The following is a 13,324-nucleotide window of genomic DNA, read 5'->3' as shown; positions in this document are numbered from 1 at the left end:
TTAGATAGAGTCATATGGACAGTTATCACTGTAGAAGCTTCCTCAAATATGCACACACACACACACACACACACACACACACACACACACACAGGCACCCTGCTGACAGCATAGACTAACAGATTAAAAAAAATCCTAGTGCTACCAGGCTGTGGTGGCACTCGCCTGTAATCCCAGAATTTGGGAGGCAGAGGCAGTCAGATCTCTATGAGTTCAAGGCCTACTGGTCTACAAAGTGAGTTTCAGGATAGCCAGAGCTGTCTCGAATCCCTGCCCCCCAAATCCTACCAGGAATGGCCTGTATCTTTTAGAGCCGTTGACCAGTGAGGTCCCATTGGCCCCCCAATGTTACAGGATAGTGTCAGTGCTCTTGGTTACCCTCCAGAGCTTACAGTAAGACCCCATTGCCCACAGTACATACTTGTGTCATGAAACATGAGGAAATCAAGCTGACATTGACTCTACTGGTTAGCTTTCACAGTTCTGGAAGGAGCCATGCATGCTACCAGAGGGGAAAAATAATTTTCCCAGCTTAAACAAACAAACAACAATGACCACCACCAACAAAAACCCTTATTTTACTTTTTTTCCATTGTGTGCTTTCATATTTTTCTTCCCCTGCAGCAAAACTTCTTGAAAAAAATTTACTGTTTTTCCTTTAGCATGTCTAATTTTTAGTAAATTTTATTTAGACATTTAGAAGTGTGTACAAAGTCCTAAGCTCTCAGTTAATTTTCAGAGAGCAAACATTCCTGGTAACCTGCCCAGAGCTCAAGAAACAGGCTCTTATCGGCAACCTAGAAGCACACCTCCTGAGGCCACTCTGTCATTAGTTTCAGGGAAACCGCTTTGCAGTGTGGTCAGCACATTTTGGTTTTTGAGATTTATACAGCTGGGTGCAACCAGTGAGGATTCTGCGCGACACGGCTCCATGCTCTCAACATCATTGAGAAATCGATCCGTTCTGTTACAAATAGCAATGGCTGACTCATCCTGATTGCCCTAGACCAGGGATTGACAAACTGTGAGCAAAAATCAGATAGTAAATACTTTAAGCTTTGTGAGCCATAAAGTCTACCACAGCCACAGGTCTGCTCACAAAAGCAGCTAAAGATAATAGGTAAACAAATGACCAGGCTATCCTGAGAAACCTCATAAAAACTGGCCCTGTGCCCCATGTGACTCTGGAACTATAGTCGCTGATTCTTGCTTATTCTACAGAAGCTCACAAAAAGGAACACATAATAATTTTAAGCTCATTTTATTGCTGGATTTACATGTTATTTCCAGAGTTTGGCTGTCTGATTATAGCCCTCCTCTTTTTCTTAGCTTTAAGATCAACTTTCTGGTGATAGAATTTGCATATCATGCTTGGTATCCACTGACTTGGCACTGCTCTTCTCTGGCTTTGCCTCCATCGTTCTAAAACATTTGCTAAGTCTCCATGTGCCTAACTCCAACGGTCAATTCTCAGTCTTCATCGGATTTGACTTCTGAGTGATATAGGGTACATCTGCTATTTGCCTTCCCCTTGGGGCATTTTCTTCACTTGGTTTTTGATAATTTAGCCTTTGCATTTTCCTCCTACCCCACTGCTCATTACATCTTGGACTCTTCCTTTCTTATTATTACTAAGGTTCAAGGAGTCCCTGGCCTCTACTCTATCTCTTGGCTTTAATACCATCATAACACCAATAACCCCCATAGTCGTGTCTAGTGTGCACTTTCGTGGCCTCAAGACCTGCATCCCCCACAGCTTGCTCCATTTGCATTCTGTTTTCCTGTTTCACCTGCTCTCACAGAGGCTCAGCTTGCAACACAGCAGTCACCCTTCAGCTGGAAACTTGCTGAGTGAGTCCCGTCTCCCTTGGAGTAAAGTCCTATATTGCACAAAGAGAAGCCTTTTTAAATGCTTACAAGGCCACATCATTGGGTCCTTCTGTCCCATCCTATCTCTGCTCTAGTCTCCCTCTTCAAACATGCCGGGCATTCCCTTCCCTTGCTGTTTCCTTTGTCTGGTCTATCTCTCCCAGATAATCACTTGGCTAATCCTCTCAATATCCTTTAAATTCTTTTGCAAACATCATCTTCTCAATGATCCCATGTTGGTGATTATGTTAAGGTTGGAATTAGCCCTTTGAATCCTCCTTCTACATTTTTTCCATCACACAAATCACCTCCTAGCACACAGCACTTTAGTCCTTGGCTAATCATCTATCTCCCCTTGCTCAAGCCTAATGCTCAACAGGGCATGAATCTTTGCTTGGCTCGCTGATGCATTCTCACCTCCCAGAAAGGTTCCTGGCGCATAGTGGGCACTCAATAGAAAGGTGCTGAACCGATGAAAGGTCAAGAAAACAGCAATTTGTATTTCTTTTTTAAAAAGCATTTGTTTCGGTCGGGCATGGGGGTACATGACTGTAATGCTACCAGAGCTTGGGAGGCTGAGGCCAGAGGACTGCTGGGAGTTTAAAGTCAGTCTTGGTTACAGAGAGAGTTCTAGGCCAGCCTATGGTACAGAGTGAGACCCTGTCTCAGAAACAAACAAATAGACAAACACATTAAAAAGGGGGGAAAAAAAGGAAAGATTTTAGTCTCCTTTTTTGGTGTATATTCTCACTTCAGATTGAAACCTAAAGGCCTCATCTGTCAAGGCCCCAGTGAGTGGTTTGGCAATTACACAAACTACAAGCAGGTCCCCTTAGGTCAATGGACACCTGAGGCTATTTATTTTGTTGGTGAAAGCCCAGTGTGAGAGCATTTTGGTCCAGTTCTCGAAAACAGCAGTGCTCTAAGCAGCAGCTCCAATAAATCTTACAGATCCTCGAGCCCCTAAGTCCTGGCCTCTGGCCTCTCTACACAACTATTCATCCACCTAAGAAGAGCCCCTTGTTGGGGCTCGCAGGGGTGGCTGAGGAGGAGCAACGGGGAAGGAATACAATCTTCCTTTTCTGCCCTGGGGACAAAACTTCAGAGCAACCAGATCTGCACTCAGGAGGGCAGAGTATGACCAGACTCTCCTCATCTTCTCCCTCCACAAGTGCCCAGAGACAGATTAAGTTAATGAGGCACCGTGCACTGACACAGTGTCATCTCGATGCAAATTAAATTTACATCTGGAACAGCCCGTTGCTATGTGACTATTAAAGTCTATGGCTAGAAAGGTAGTTAACCTGGGGCTGGAGAGATAGCTCTGTGGTTAAGAGCACTAGCTGCCCTTCTAGAAGACCAGGTACAATTCCCAGCAACCACGTGGCAGCTCACAATCGGCTGTAACTCCAGATCCAGAGAATCTGATGCCTTTATACCAATGCACATAAAATAAAGTTAAATAAATTATTTTTTAAAAAGATAGTTAATCCAACAGAATTTATTTGCCACAATAATTTTCTGATTCTCTATCTCTATTGTAATACTTTAAACATCCTGTACTGTAGTTGTCTGCTTACATTTTCATCTTGCATCTCCTTTGATCATCTATACTAGCAGTTTCCTAAAGCTGGCGATACCCCCCATTGGGCAGCAGAGTGGGGAGCAGTTAAGCACAGGGACTCTGAAGCCATACTGTGAGAGTCAGGTACCATATTAGTAGGTATTAGATGTTTGACCTTGAGCAAGTGTCCTTAACACTCTCTCAGTTTTCTGGCTCATTAAGCAAGGTTGAACAATCTGGTTCATGGAGTCAACTGGTATGGATACAGAAATCATTTGGCACAATATTAGACACATAACATGTATGGATATGCACATTACTTATTTATGTAATTGGAAGCACTTTGTGTCTTTGTGAGCTGATACAAGTTCTGAGGTGTTTGGGCTTTTCCCCCCCTCCAGTATATCCCCTGCATCAGGAGTGAGCTTGCTGAGAAAGGTTCTAACAAGATACTAAAGAAAAAAACAAAACAAAACAAAAAACCAAACATAAATTAGGCCCTCTCCATGCACGTCCAGAATTTTTCAGTCTTCAGGTACAGCTGGGCCTGGCCCATAAACTAAGTTCCCCTTCCCTTGGAGACATCCCTGGGCAACCCCAGAGAACTGGGGATTTCATGTGACATTACTGGGGTATACAGGAGGAGGAAGTGGTGGCAAAAAGATAAAGTTCATTTGTTTCCTCCCCACCCCACAAAATAGATATCAACCCACTGTAGCAAATATTCATACATGAGTACCTTTGGTCTGGTCTGTGTTAAATACTTTCTATAGACTACATCATGTCCTCATCTCCCACTACTAAATTTTTTTTTTTTTTTTTTTGGTTTTTCGAGACAGGGTTTCTCTGTGGCTTTGGAGGCTGTCCTGGAACTCACTTGGTAGTCCAGGCTGGTCTGGAACTCACAGAGATCCACCTGCCTCTGCCTCCTGAGTGCTGGGATTAAAGGCGTGTGCCACCAAGGCCCGGCTCCCACTACTAAATTTAAATGTTTAAAATACTCCCGCAAATAATCATAGGTAGAAAGGGGACCCTTTTGGGGGGTGGCTAAAGCTCAGGTAATAAAGGTGGAGTCCTAATCTAACAGGGTTACAGAGAGAGAGCAATATCCCAACCCCTGTCATATGACAATGGGGAGGTGGCTACTTACATCCTGGGAAGAAAGCTCTCAACAAGAATCAACTGGTTTCACCGGGCTGTGGTGGCGCATGCCTTTAATCCCAGCACTTGGGAGGCAGAGGCAGGTGGATCTCTGTGCGTTTGAGACCAGCCTGGTCTACAGAGCGAGTTCCAGGACAGCCTCCAAAACAATACAGAGAAACCCTGTCTCAAAAAAAGGATTAACTTGTTTCTTAGGCTTGGACTTCCAAATCTGAGGGCTGACTGTGAGAAAAAACAACTTGCTGTTGGTCAAGCCTGCTGGCTCATGGTGTTTTGTTATGGCAGCTGACTGAAGCAGGTTACAACAATAAGTGAACCCACATGACTCTTAATAAAGGAGTTCATCTCCTGATACAAAGGACCCGGTGTGGACACTGTCTCAGTTGGGGTTTCTATTGTTGGACCAAATATCATGACCAAAAAGCAAGTTGGGGAGGAAAGGACTTTTTGGCTCATACTTTCAGATCACAGTCCTTCATTGGAGGAAGTCAGAACAGGAACTTCAGCACGGCTGGAGGCAGAAGCAGATACAGAGGCCATGGAGGGTAGTGCTTACTGGCTTGCTCCTCATGGCTTGCTCAGCCTGCTTCCTTTTTTTTTTTTTTTTTTTTTTTTCAAGACAGAGTTTCTCTGTATTGTTTTGGAGGCTGTCCTGGAACTCACTCTGTAGACCAGGCTGGCCTCGAACTCACAGAGATCCGCCTGCCTCTGCCTCCCGAGTGCTGGTAGCCTTCTTGTTCTTAAGGTAACATTTTAGTCACTGGCCACTACCTTCTTAGGATTCTTATTTTGTTTTTGTTTAAAGATTTAATTTTTATTTAGTGTGTGTGTGTGTGTGTGTATGAATGCATGCACACGTGTGTTTGCACAAGTATCTGTCTGGGGAACCAGAAGACACATCAGATTCCTGGGAGCTAGAGATACAGACATTTGGGAGCCACCTGAGTGAGAGAACAGATTCAATTACAATGTAAACCATAGCTGATTTCCCATCTGATTCTGGCACATGGTTTCAGGAATTGAGGTGGTCTTTAAGCAAAAGTCTAGGGATTGATTATGGTATTGTGGGTTAAACCACTGAACTATATCCCAAGGTATCTTTATATTTATTTAGAGACAGCATCTCCTATATTGCCTAGGATGGCCTTGAATTTACTCAAGGCCTGAAGCAATCCTTGAAATTATGGTCTTCCTGCCTCAGCCTAGCATATCAGGAGTATTACAGGCCTGTGCCAACTGCCTAGTTAAAAGATCCCAGCACAAGTTGGGCATTGGTGGCATAGGTTTTTTTTTGTCTCTCTTTTTTTTTTTTTTTTGGTTTTTCGAGACAGGGTTTCTCTGTGGCTTTGGAGGCTGTCCTGGAACTCGCTTGGTAGTCCAGGCTGGTCTCGAACTCACAGAGATCCACCTGCCTCTGCCTCCCGAGTGCTGGAATTAAAGGCATGCACCACCACCACCCAGCTCTGTAGTCTGTTTCTTATGTCAAATAAGATTATATAGTTAATATTTTGGTTGGATAAAGACTTTAACTTATTGTTGCTAATGATCCCAGCCTCTTATAGACAGAGACATTCATAAATTCAAGATAATTGTACCACCTGTGGGATTAAAGGCTTACTTTTCCCCCTCAGGATTTTTCTGTTAATGCTGAAAAATTCCTCAATGTATCCAATATGAAGTGAATTCAAGTGCATCAAACAGATGTCTCTGCGACAAACAAAATAACACTTAAAAGTAGTAGATTTCACATCTTTCAGGAGAAAATAACCCAGACACTCATCATTTGCTCTAACTTTTATTGATATTAGATGGCATTAAGATAAACCAGACATCAAGCAAAAAATAATTATGTGTCAATTATTCTTCCAACACGCCTTCAAGAAAACTTGTCAACACAGGCTTGGCACATTGAGAAATACATACTTTAAAGTGGCTACTATCAAACTCAAACAGACAACTCAATGTTGAAAGTCAAAGACAATTAAACGTTTGCTGATTGTACTTGTTTACAGAATGCCCTTGAGACTTTATTCCACCTTCTTTGAGATAGTCTAAGACGGCTTTTAAATGGCCAGCTTTGCTTTTAAAGCAGGTCTCACCATGTTGTCCCAGCTGGTCCCAAAGTCCTAGACTTGGGTGATCCTCTTTTCTCAGCCTCCCAAGTAGCTGAGACCACAGCCACATACCACCGCTAATTTTTAAGAAATGCCTTTTTGTTAATAATGGCTTAATTCAACAAATAACATTCGAAAGATTCTGTGCCATTCTGGCATCCCTCGCTGCCTATATTTTGAAAAGGAAGTTTTAAAAACATTTATTTATCTATTTATTCATTAATTTAGAGACAGTGACTCACTAGATAGCTCAGCCTGGGCTCAAACACACTCCTCTGCCTCTGCCTCCGTCTCCCAAGTGCAGGATTATAAGCATGAACATTCCCCATCTTCAAAAAGGGTTTAAACTGAGGAAGCACCGCAAATACATAACTTAGATGGTTGATTCAGGGGCTAGTGAGACTGTCCCAGGGTAAAGGTGCTTGCTGCAGAAGTCTGAAAATTGGAGTCCAATCCCCAGAACCCACATAAAGGTAGAAGGATACACCTAACTGCACAGAGCTATCCTGACCTCCTCACACTTGCTGTGGCATGTACACACGCACACACACCACACACACACACACACACACGTTGATTCTGAACAATAGCTATTCTTTATCTTGGTCTTGAAAACAAAGATTAAGGCAAGAGTCTATGCTAATGTTTTACTAGAAGGGGAAGGTTACAATTCTAGGTCAGCAAGAGTGAATAATAAAGAAATCAATTAGAGATGGAAACAGCCAAGACCCAGTGATGTGTTAAGAGTTGCAGGTTTATGAGAGTGCGCAATGCTAATTCGCCAGATCTTAGGTGTGGGTTCAAAAGCAGGTCTACCAGCGAACAAGAGGCATGCCAGTGTGCTGGTTCTTGTGTGCCTATTGTAGTCTATCTGGTCAAGAAGGCCCTACAAGATAGAAACCCTTAGACATTGCCGAACATTATAAACTTAAGACCCGCTCCAGGCAGACACCAGGGAAACCTTGGCCTAAGGCACACTCTTGCTCTCCTAAGGGAGGGAGAGCCTGAGATATCTCCCTCCAGGCTGAGCTGTCGGGAGAACTGGTTCTGCTGGAACTCTAGCTGCGTGGGTGGGATGGAGGCCTTGCCAGAGCTTATCCTAAGTCGGGAGCCCTAAGCACCAGAGCAGCTCTTAGTAGCCTACTCAGGAGCCAGCAAAGGCACACAAAATAGCCCAATACATAGCGGCAGTGGGTCTAGCTCAGCAGGAGAGACACTGCTTAACGCACATGGAGTCCTGGAACTAGAAAAAAAAAGTCTATTTCTCTTTGTTTCTCTTCTCCGGTCTCCAATTCTATTAGAGTCTATTGGTTGCCAGCCTTTCTATCATGATCACTAAGGTAAAAATAGGAAGACTTCTGATCGGTAATCCTCATTGACTCACGATCAATAATCATTTAATATAATGAGTGTCGTGAGCCTGGGCCACTAGATGAGAGACGTGAGTTCTTCCTAGGAGACTTCAGAGATGCAGAGAGAAGAGCACAAACGAGCAAGTAAAGCACCTTCGTGAGCTCTAGATGAGTTGTGGAAGTGAAAGCTATAACTGGTAGAGATCCAGGGGGACCAAGATGGCACATCCGGGTACGTCCCCTGTGCACGTGGAACGCACGAGGACACCGCATAGGGGACCCTGCTCCCAGGTTAGCAACTGTGGCTTATAAACCTACTCTGATGGCCACAGATGAGGTACTGCAGTAATTAGCAACAACAACAATCTGACTTGTTATGGTTTAAGCCATTAAAAGTATCCACAGTAACTTGGGAAGCTCAAAGCAGACCATTCCAAAGACGTTCTGGAAACTAAAGGTGTTACCAAAAACCCACGGTCCATCTTGTGGTCTGCCATCTTTACTGTTCCAGCTCCCATTAGGTTTGTTGCCCAATAACCCCAAACGGGTTGCTGCAGCTCCAAACCTTACATCTTCACACAGCAATTGGTAGAAAACAAGAAAGGGAGGGAACAACACAAGCTTTCTTTTTCAATATTTCCCTTTCAAAACAGAAGCAGTTACCAGAAAGCCTCTTGGAGGCACCCACTACACATACTAGCCTAAGATGATTGTACAACAACCCTGAATTACTCATCAGATAAAGAGATTTAAGAGCAACATGATTCACTTCGATCCATTAAGAGCTAGCTACTGCTGAGTATACAGCTCAGCTAGCTAAAATTCCCAGAATGCATCCTGCTGGTCCTTACCTCCAGTGATATATATGTTATAGATACATATACATCATATATGCATTATAACATAATATATAAATCACATATATGTATACAACATATATGCATGTGAGAGAGAGAGAGAAAGAGAGAGAGAGAGAGAGAGAAAGAGAGAGAGAGAGAGAGAGAGAGAGAGAGTGAGAGAGAGACTCCCCAGGCTTTTCCCAGTAGCTTCCTCCTCACGTACATCTCTTCTTTTAAACATAAACCTTAATGCTGCCTCCTAGCAAAGACTTCCAGAATGCTTCTCCTCTGATTTCTCAATAGTGTCCTGTTAATAGCCCTTGTGTGACATTTACAGCCCTGTGGCAATTGCTTATTTCTTCATCTTTTTCCATTTCACTGAAAATCCCTGGGGCTTAGCTCAGTGTCCGGAATGCAGAGCTCACTCTAACAATGCTGAGCAAGCTGGGTGTGGTGGTGTGCACCTAGAATCCCTGCCGTTTGGAGCCTGAAGCAAGAGGACAGTTAGTTCAAGGCCACCCTGGGATAGAAGAGGAAACCCTGTCTCAAAACAACAATTTAAAATACACACAAAATAACAGAAAATTTTAAATGCTGATTAAATGGAAAATCCCTCTAGCTGTGTGCTAGGTAGGTCTTATTTGTTTGATTTGTTGCTTATATTGAATCCAAGCTCTGGGGACTCTTCAAACCCTCCCTAACCTACTACTTCACATGGCTTAGTCTCTGCTTCTCCTTTATTTTGGTAGGGGACTTCTATTTCTAATGTTTTATTTTTATCTTATTTGGTGCTAGAACTCAAACCCAGGGTCTTGCAGATGCTAAGTACACACTAGCACTGGTCTACACCTCTACCTGACTCCTTTCCTTCCCTCTTTGCTTCCTCCCTCCCTTGCTTTCTTACCTTTAAGTATAACTTCTGGACTGGAGAGATGCTCAGTGGTTAAGAGCACTGGCTGCTTTTGCAGAGGACCCAGGTTCAGTCCCTAGCTCACAGCTGACTGTAGTTACAGTGCCAGGAAACATGATACCCCATTCCGACCTCCAAAGGTACCTACCTACCTGCAAGTGGTACACATACAATGCCAGTAGGCACACATCCATACACACGAACATAAAAACTGAAAATATCTTAAAGTCTTTATATATCTCGTATTCCTAGAGGACAGTTTGTCTGTAGTCCCACAGTCTGAGCCCCTTGCAAGGGCTTAGTGGAGGTCATGGGGCAGTGCTTGCAGGTCTGCAGAGTCTCTGGCCCTGTTGGGAGTCCATGAGAAAAATTCCTAACTGCTCTGTTGATACTAATGCATGAAGTCACGTGTAGCTGATGCATAGAGATGTGCAAGACACCTATGTCAAAGCTGTCTCCGGCAGCTGTATCTCTACTGTGTTTCCAATGATGAACTTAATGACCTTGCCCTTGGACACACCTAGGGCACAGTTGATGAAATGACTATGTGCACGTGACTTAGTCTTTCCCATAGAACTTACTCCTCCTTTCTTGAGTGTGGGGGCTTGAGAGAGCTCAACTACTACTTCTTTTTTTTTTTTAAAGAAGGAAAGCCTTGTTGTTTTGCCTTCATAACCTTCCCTCTTTTTTTTTTTAAGATTTATTTATTTATTACGAACACAACACCCTGCCCCCAAGTATGTCTACACATCAGAAGAGGGCACCAGATCTCATTACAGATGGTTGTGAGCCACCATGTGGTTGCTGGGAATTGAACTCATGACCTCTGGAAGAGCAGTCAGTGCTCTTAACCTCTGAGCCATCTCTCCAGCCCCTCAACTACTACTTCTTAGAGTTCACTTATACACTAATGTGAAGCACTTTTTTTTCTTGTTTTTTTGAGACAGGGTTTCTCTGTGGCTTTGGAGGCTGTCCTGAACTAGTTCTTGTAGACCAGGCTGGTCTCGAACTTACAGAGATTTGCCTGCTTCTGCCTCCCGAGTGCTGGAATTAAAGGCGTGCGCCACCAATGCCCGGCTTAATATCAAGCACTTTATCTTCTGTCATTCACAAAAACCTTCCTCCTCCTAAAAGCCTAACAACCTTCCCACCTGAAGGGTCAAGATATCTCTTTCCTAAGAGTCTTTTGCCTTTCATCTGTCCTTGGACCACTTTTTCAGAATCTTCAGTTTTCCTTTTGGAACACTCTGTTCTCATCCCAACCCCAAAAATGTACATCTGGCTGTCTTCCCTTTTACAGTTTTACATCTGAAAACATTCCTGGCCTCTTATCAATGTCACAGACCAACCCCCAAGAGCAAAACTGGTAGCTCAAATAACAGACACACTCCATAGACCATTTCATGGGTCAGTTTCTTAGAATTGGTCATTGTCAGTGGTGTCAGTGGGCTTGGTGGCACACCGCTGTTATCCCAGCAGTTGAGAGGAAGACCATAGAGGATCTTGCTTTTTCAGCTTCCCTTAGACTGGACTGAAACCAGCCTAGGAGATGCAATGTTTCCTTTGCTCCACACAAGAGTGGGGAAGTTTCACTTTGAAGTAAGATTTCACGCTTTGTTTTGTTTTTGAGACAGGGTTTCTCTGCGGCTTTGAAGGCTGTCCTGGAACTAGCTCTTGCAGACCAGGCTGGTCTCGAACTCACAGACATCCACCTGCCTCTGCCTCCCGAGTGCTGGGATTAAAGGTGTGCACCACCACCACCCGGCCTGATTTCAGGCATTTTTTGAAAAAGACGTGGCCCTGTCAAGGGATTAGCCCATGCGGTAAGTCAGAGCCCTCTTGATGTAGTTGTCTCTGAAGATGCCATCCCAGACACACCCAGAGGTGCGCTCCGCTAATCCCCTAGGCTCTCTTAGCCAATCAAGTCAACCAAATTAACCTCCCCAGCATGTATATCTCATAACTCATAAATCATGACAGCAGTTCCAACTGAAAAGCAGGGATGTAATCACAAATGAGATCACACTTCAAGTGCTTACAAGGAGGTGACAGGTTGCAACGGGCAGCAAAGACGTTCAGAGAGTGCCAGGTGACCACAGTCCACACTACTGTTGCCCATAGAAAAGATGGACCAGGGCAGCTGTTCTGTATGCTTGCCTGCTTCGTGCAAAAGATGATTCCTGCAAGTCCATTTTTCTGAGATGGGAGGCCCTCTTAGCATCCTCTGAAGCCCATTTCAAAGTTGAACTGATAATGCCACCCACCACCCCCTCATTCACACTAGTAGTAAGAATGGTAAATATTACAGTAAAGTATAATAAGCACAATAGGTCATTTTGTTGCATGCGTGTGCACACTCGTGTGTATGTGTGTGTGTATGTGTGTAAAAGAAAGTAAAAAACTATAATACCACTCATTTGACTTGCTCACATGGCTCCCTGAAACAAGGTCTTACTAACAGCAATTGCTTTTCAGACATGTCTGTTTTCAGACACTTTAGTGTTCTCTCTCTCTCTCTCTCTCTCTCTCTCTCTCTCTCTCTCTCTCTCTCTCTGTGTGTGTGTGTGTGTGTGTGTGTGTGTAGGGGAAGATAGTAAGAAATACTAAGAATATTTCTTTCTGAGGAGGTATGCAAAAGAAGAAGGAGGAGAAGGAGGAGGAGGAAGAGAAGAAGAAGAAGAAGAAGAAGAAGAAGAAGAAGAAGAAGAAGAAGAAGAAGAAGAAGAAGAAGAAGAAGAAGAAGAAGAAGAAGAAGAAGAAGAAGAAGAAGAAGAAGAAGAAGAAGAAGAAGAAGAAGAAGAAGAAGAAGAAGAAGAAGAAGAAGAAGAAGAAGAAGAAGAAGAAACTGCCAACATTAAGCCAAGTCTTATTGCCTTCCCTGGGGACTGTGTCCACCTAAGGAGTGGTTACTCTGTTTTTCAGCAGGACCAATGAGCAATCCTAGAAAGGTTGCACATGACAGTGACCAATAATGTGTTTTCTTCATTTCCAGACTTCTCAACACAGCAGAGAACACTGGTGATCAGACTTGAAGAGCAAAGGGTTCGTGATCACAGAACGTTCGCCTCTGGACAAGGCAGGTCAGGAACGGTAACTGGCCATTTTTCTTTTTCACAGGGCCTCATGCAGAGCCAGTCGGCTGCCTCAAACTTTCTCCAGATCTAAGGACCTTATCCTTCCGATCCTCCGGCCTCCACTCTGCCAGTGCTAACATTTCAGGCAGTAGCACTAGACCCCATTTCATATGGTGCTAGAGGTCAGGCCAGAGCTGTGTGTGCGCTAGACAAACACTCACATATGAGCTACATCCCTAGCCCAGGTTGTCATTTTTCATCTGCTTAGATGCCTCGAAAGTATTTAACCATGATGTTAGCTGCTTCAGCTTTAGCCAGACTGGGTACTGTCTGTCTCTCACCAGATACCACACAGTGCTTTTTGTCTTGTTTTCTTTTGAGAAGAGTCCCATGCAACCAGGCAGCCAAGGGTGACCTTGTACTCCTGAGTATTTAGCTAAA

Source organism: Mesocricetus auratus, unplaced genomic scaffold (genome assembly GCF_017639785.1).
Source record: "Mesocricetus auratus isolate SY011 unplaced genomic scaffold, BCM_Maur_2.0 Super-Scaffold_100011, whole genome shotgun sequence".
NCBI classification, from domain to species: Eukaryota; Metazoa; Chordata; class Mammalia; order Rodentia; family Cricetidae; genus Mesocricetus; species Mesocricetus auratus.
This window is presented reverse-complemented; position numbering follows the sequence as displayed.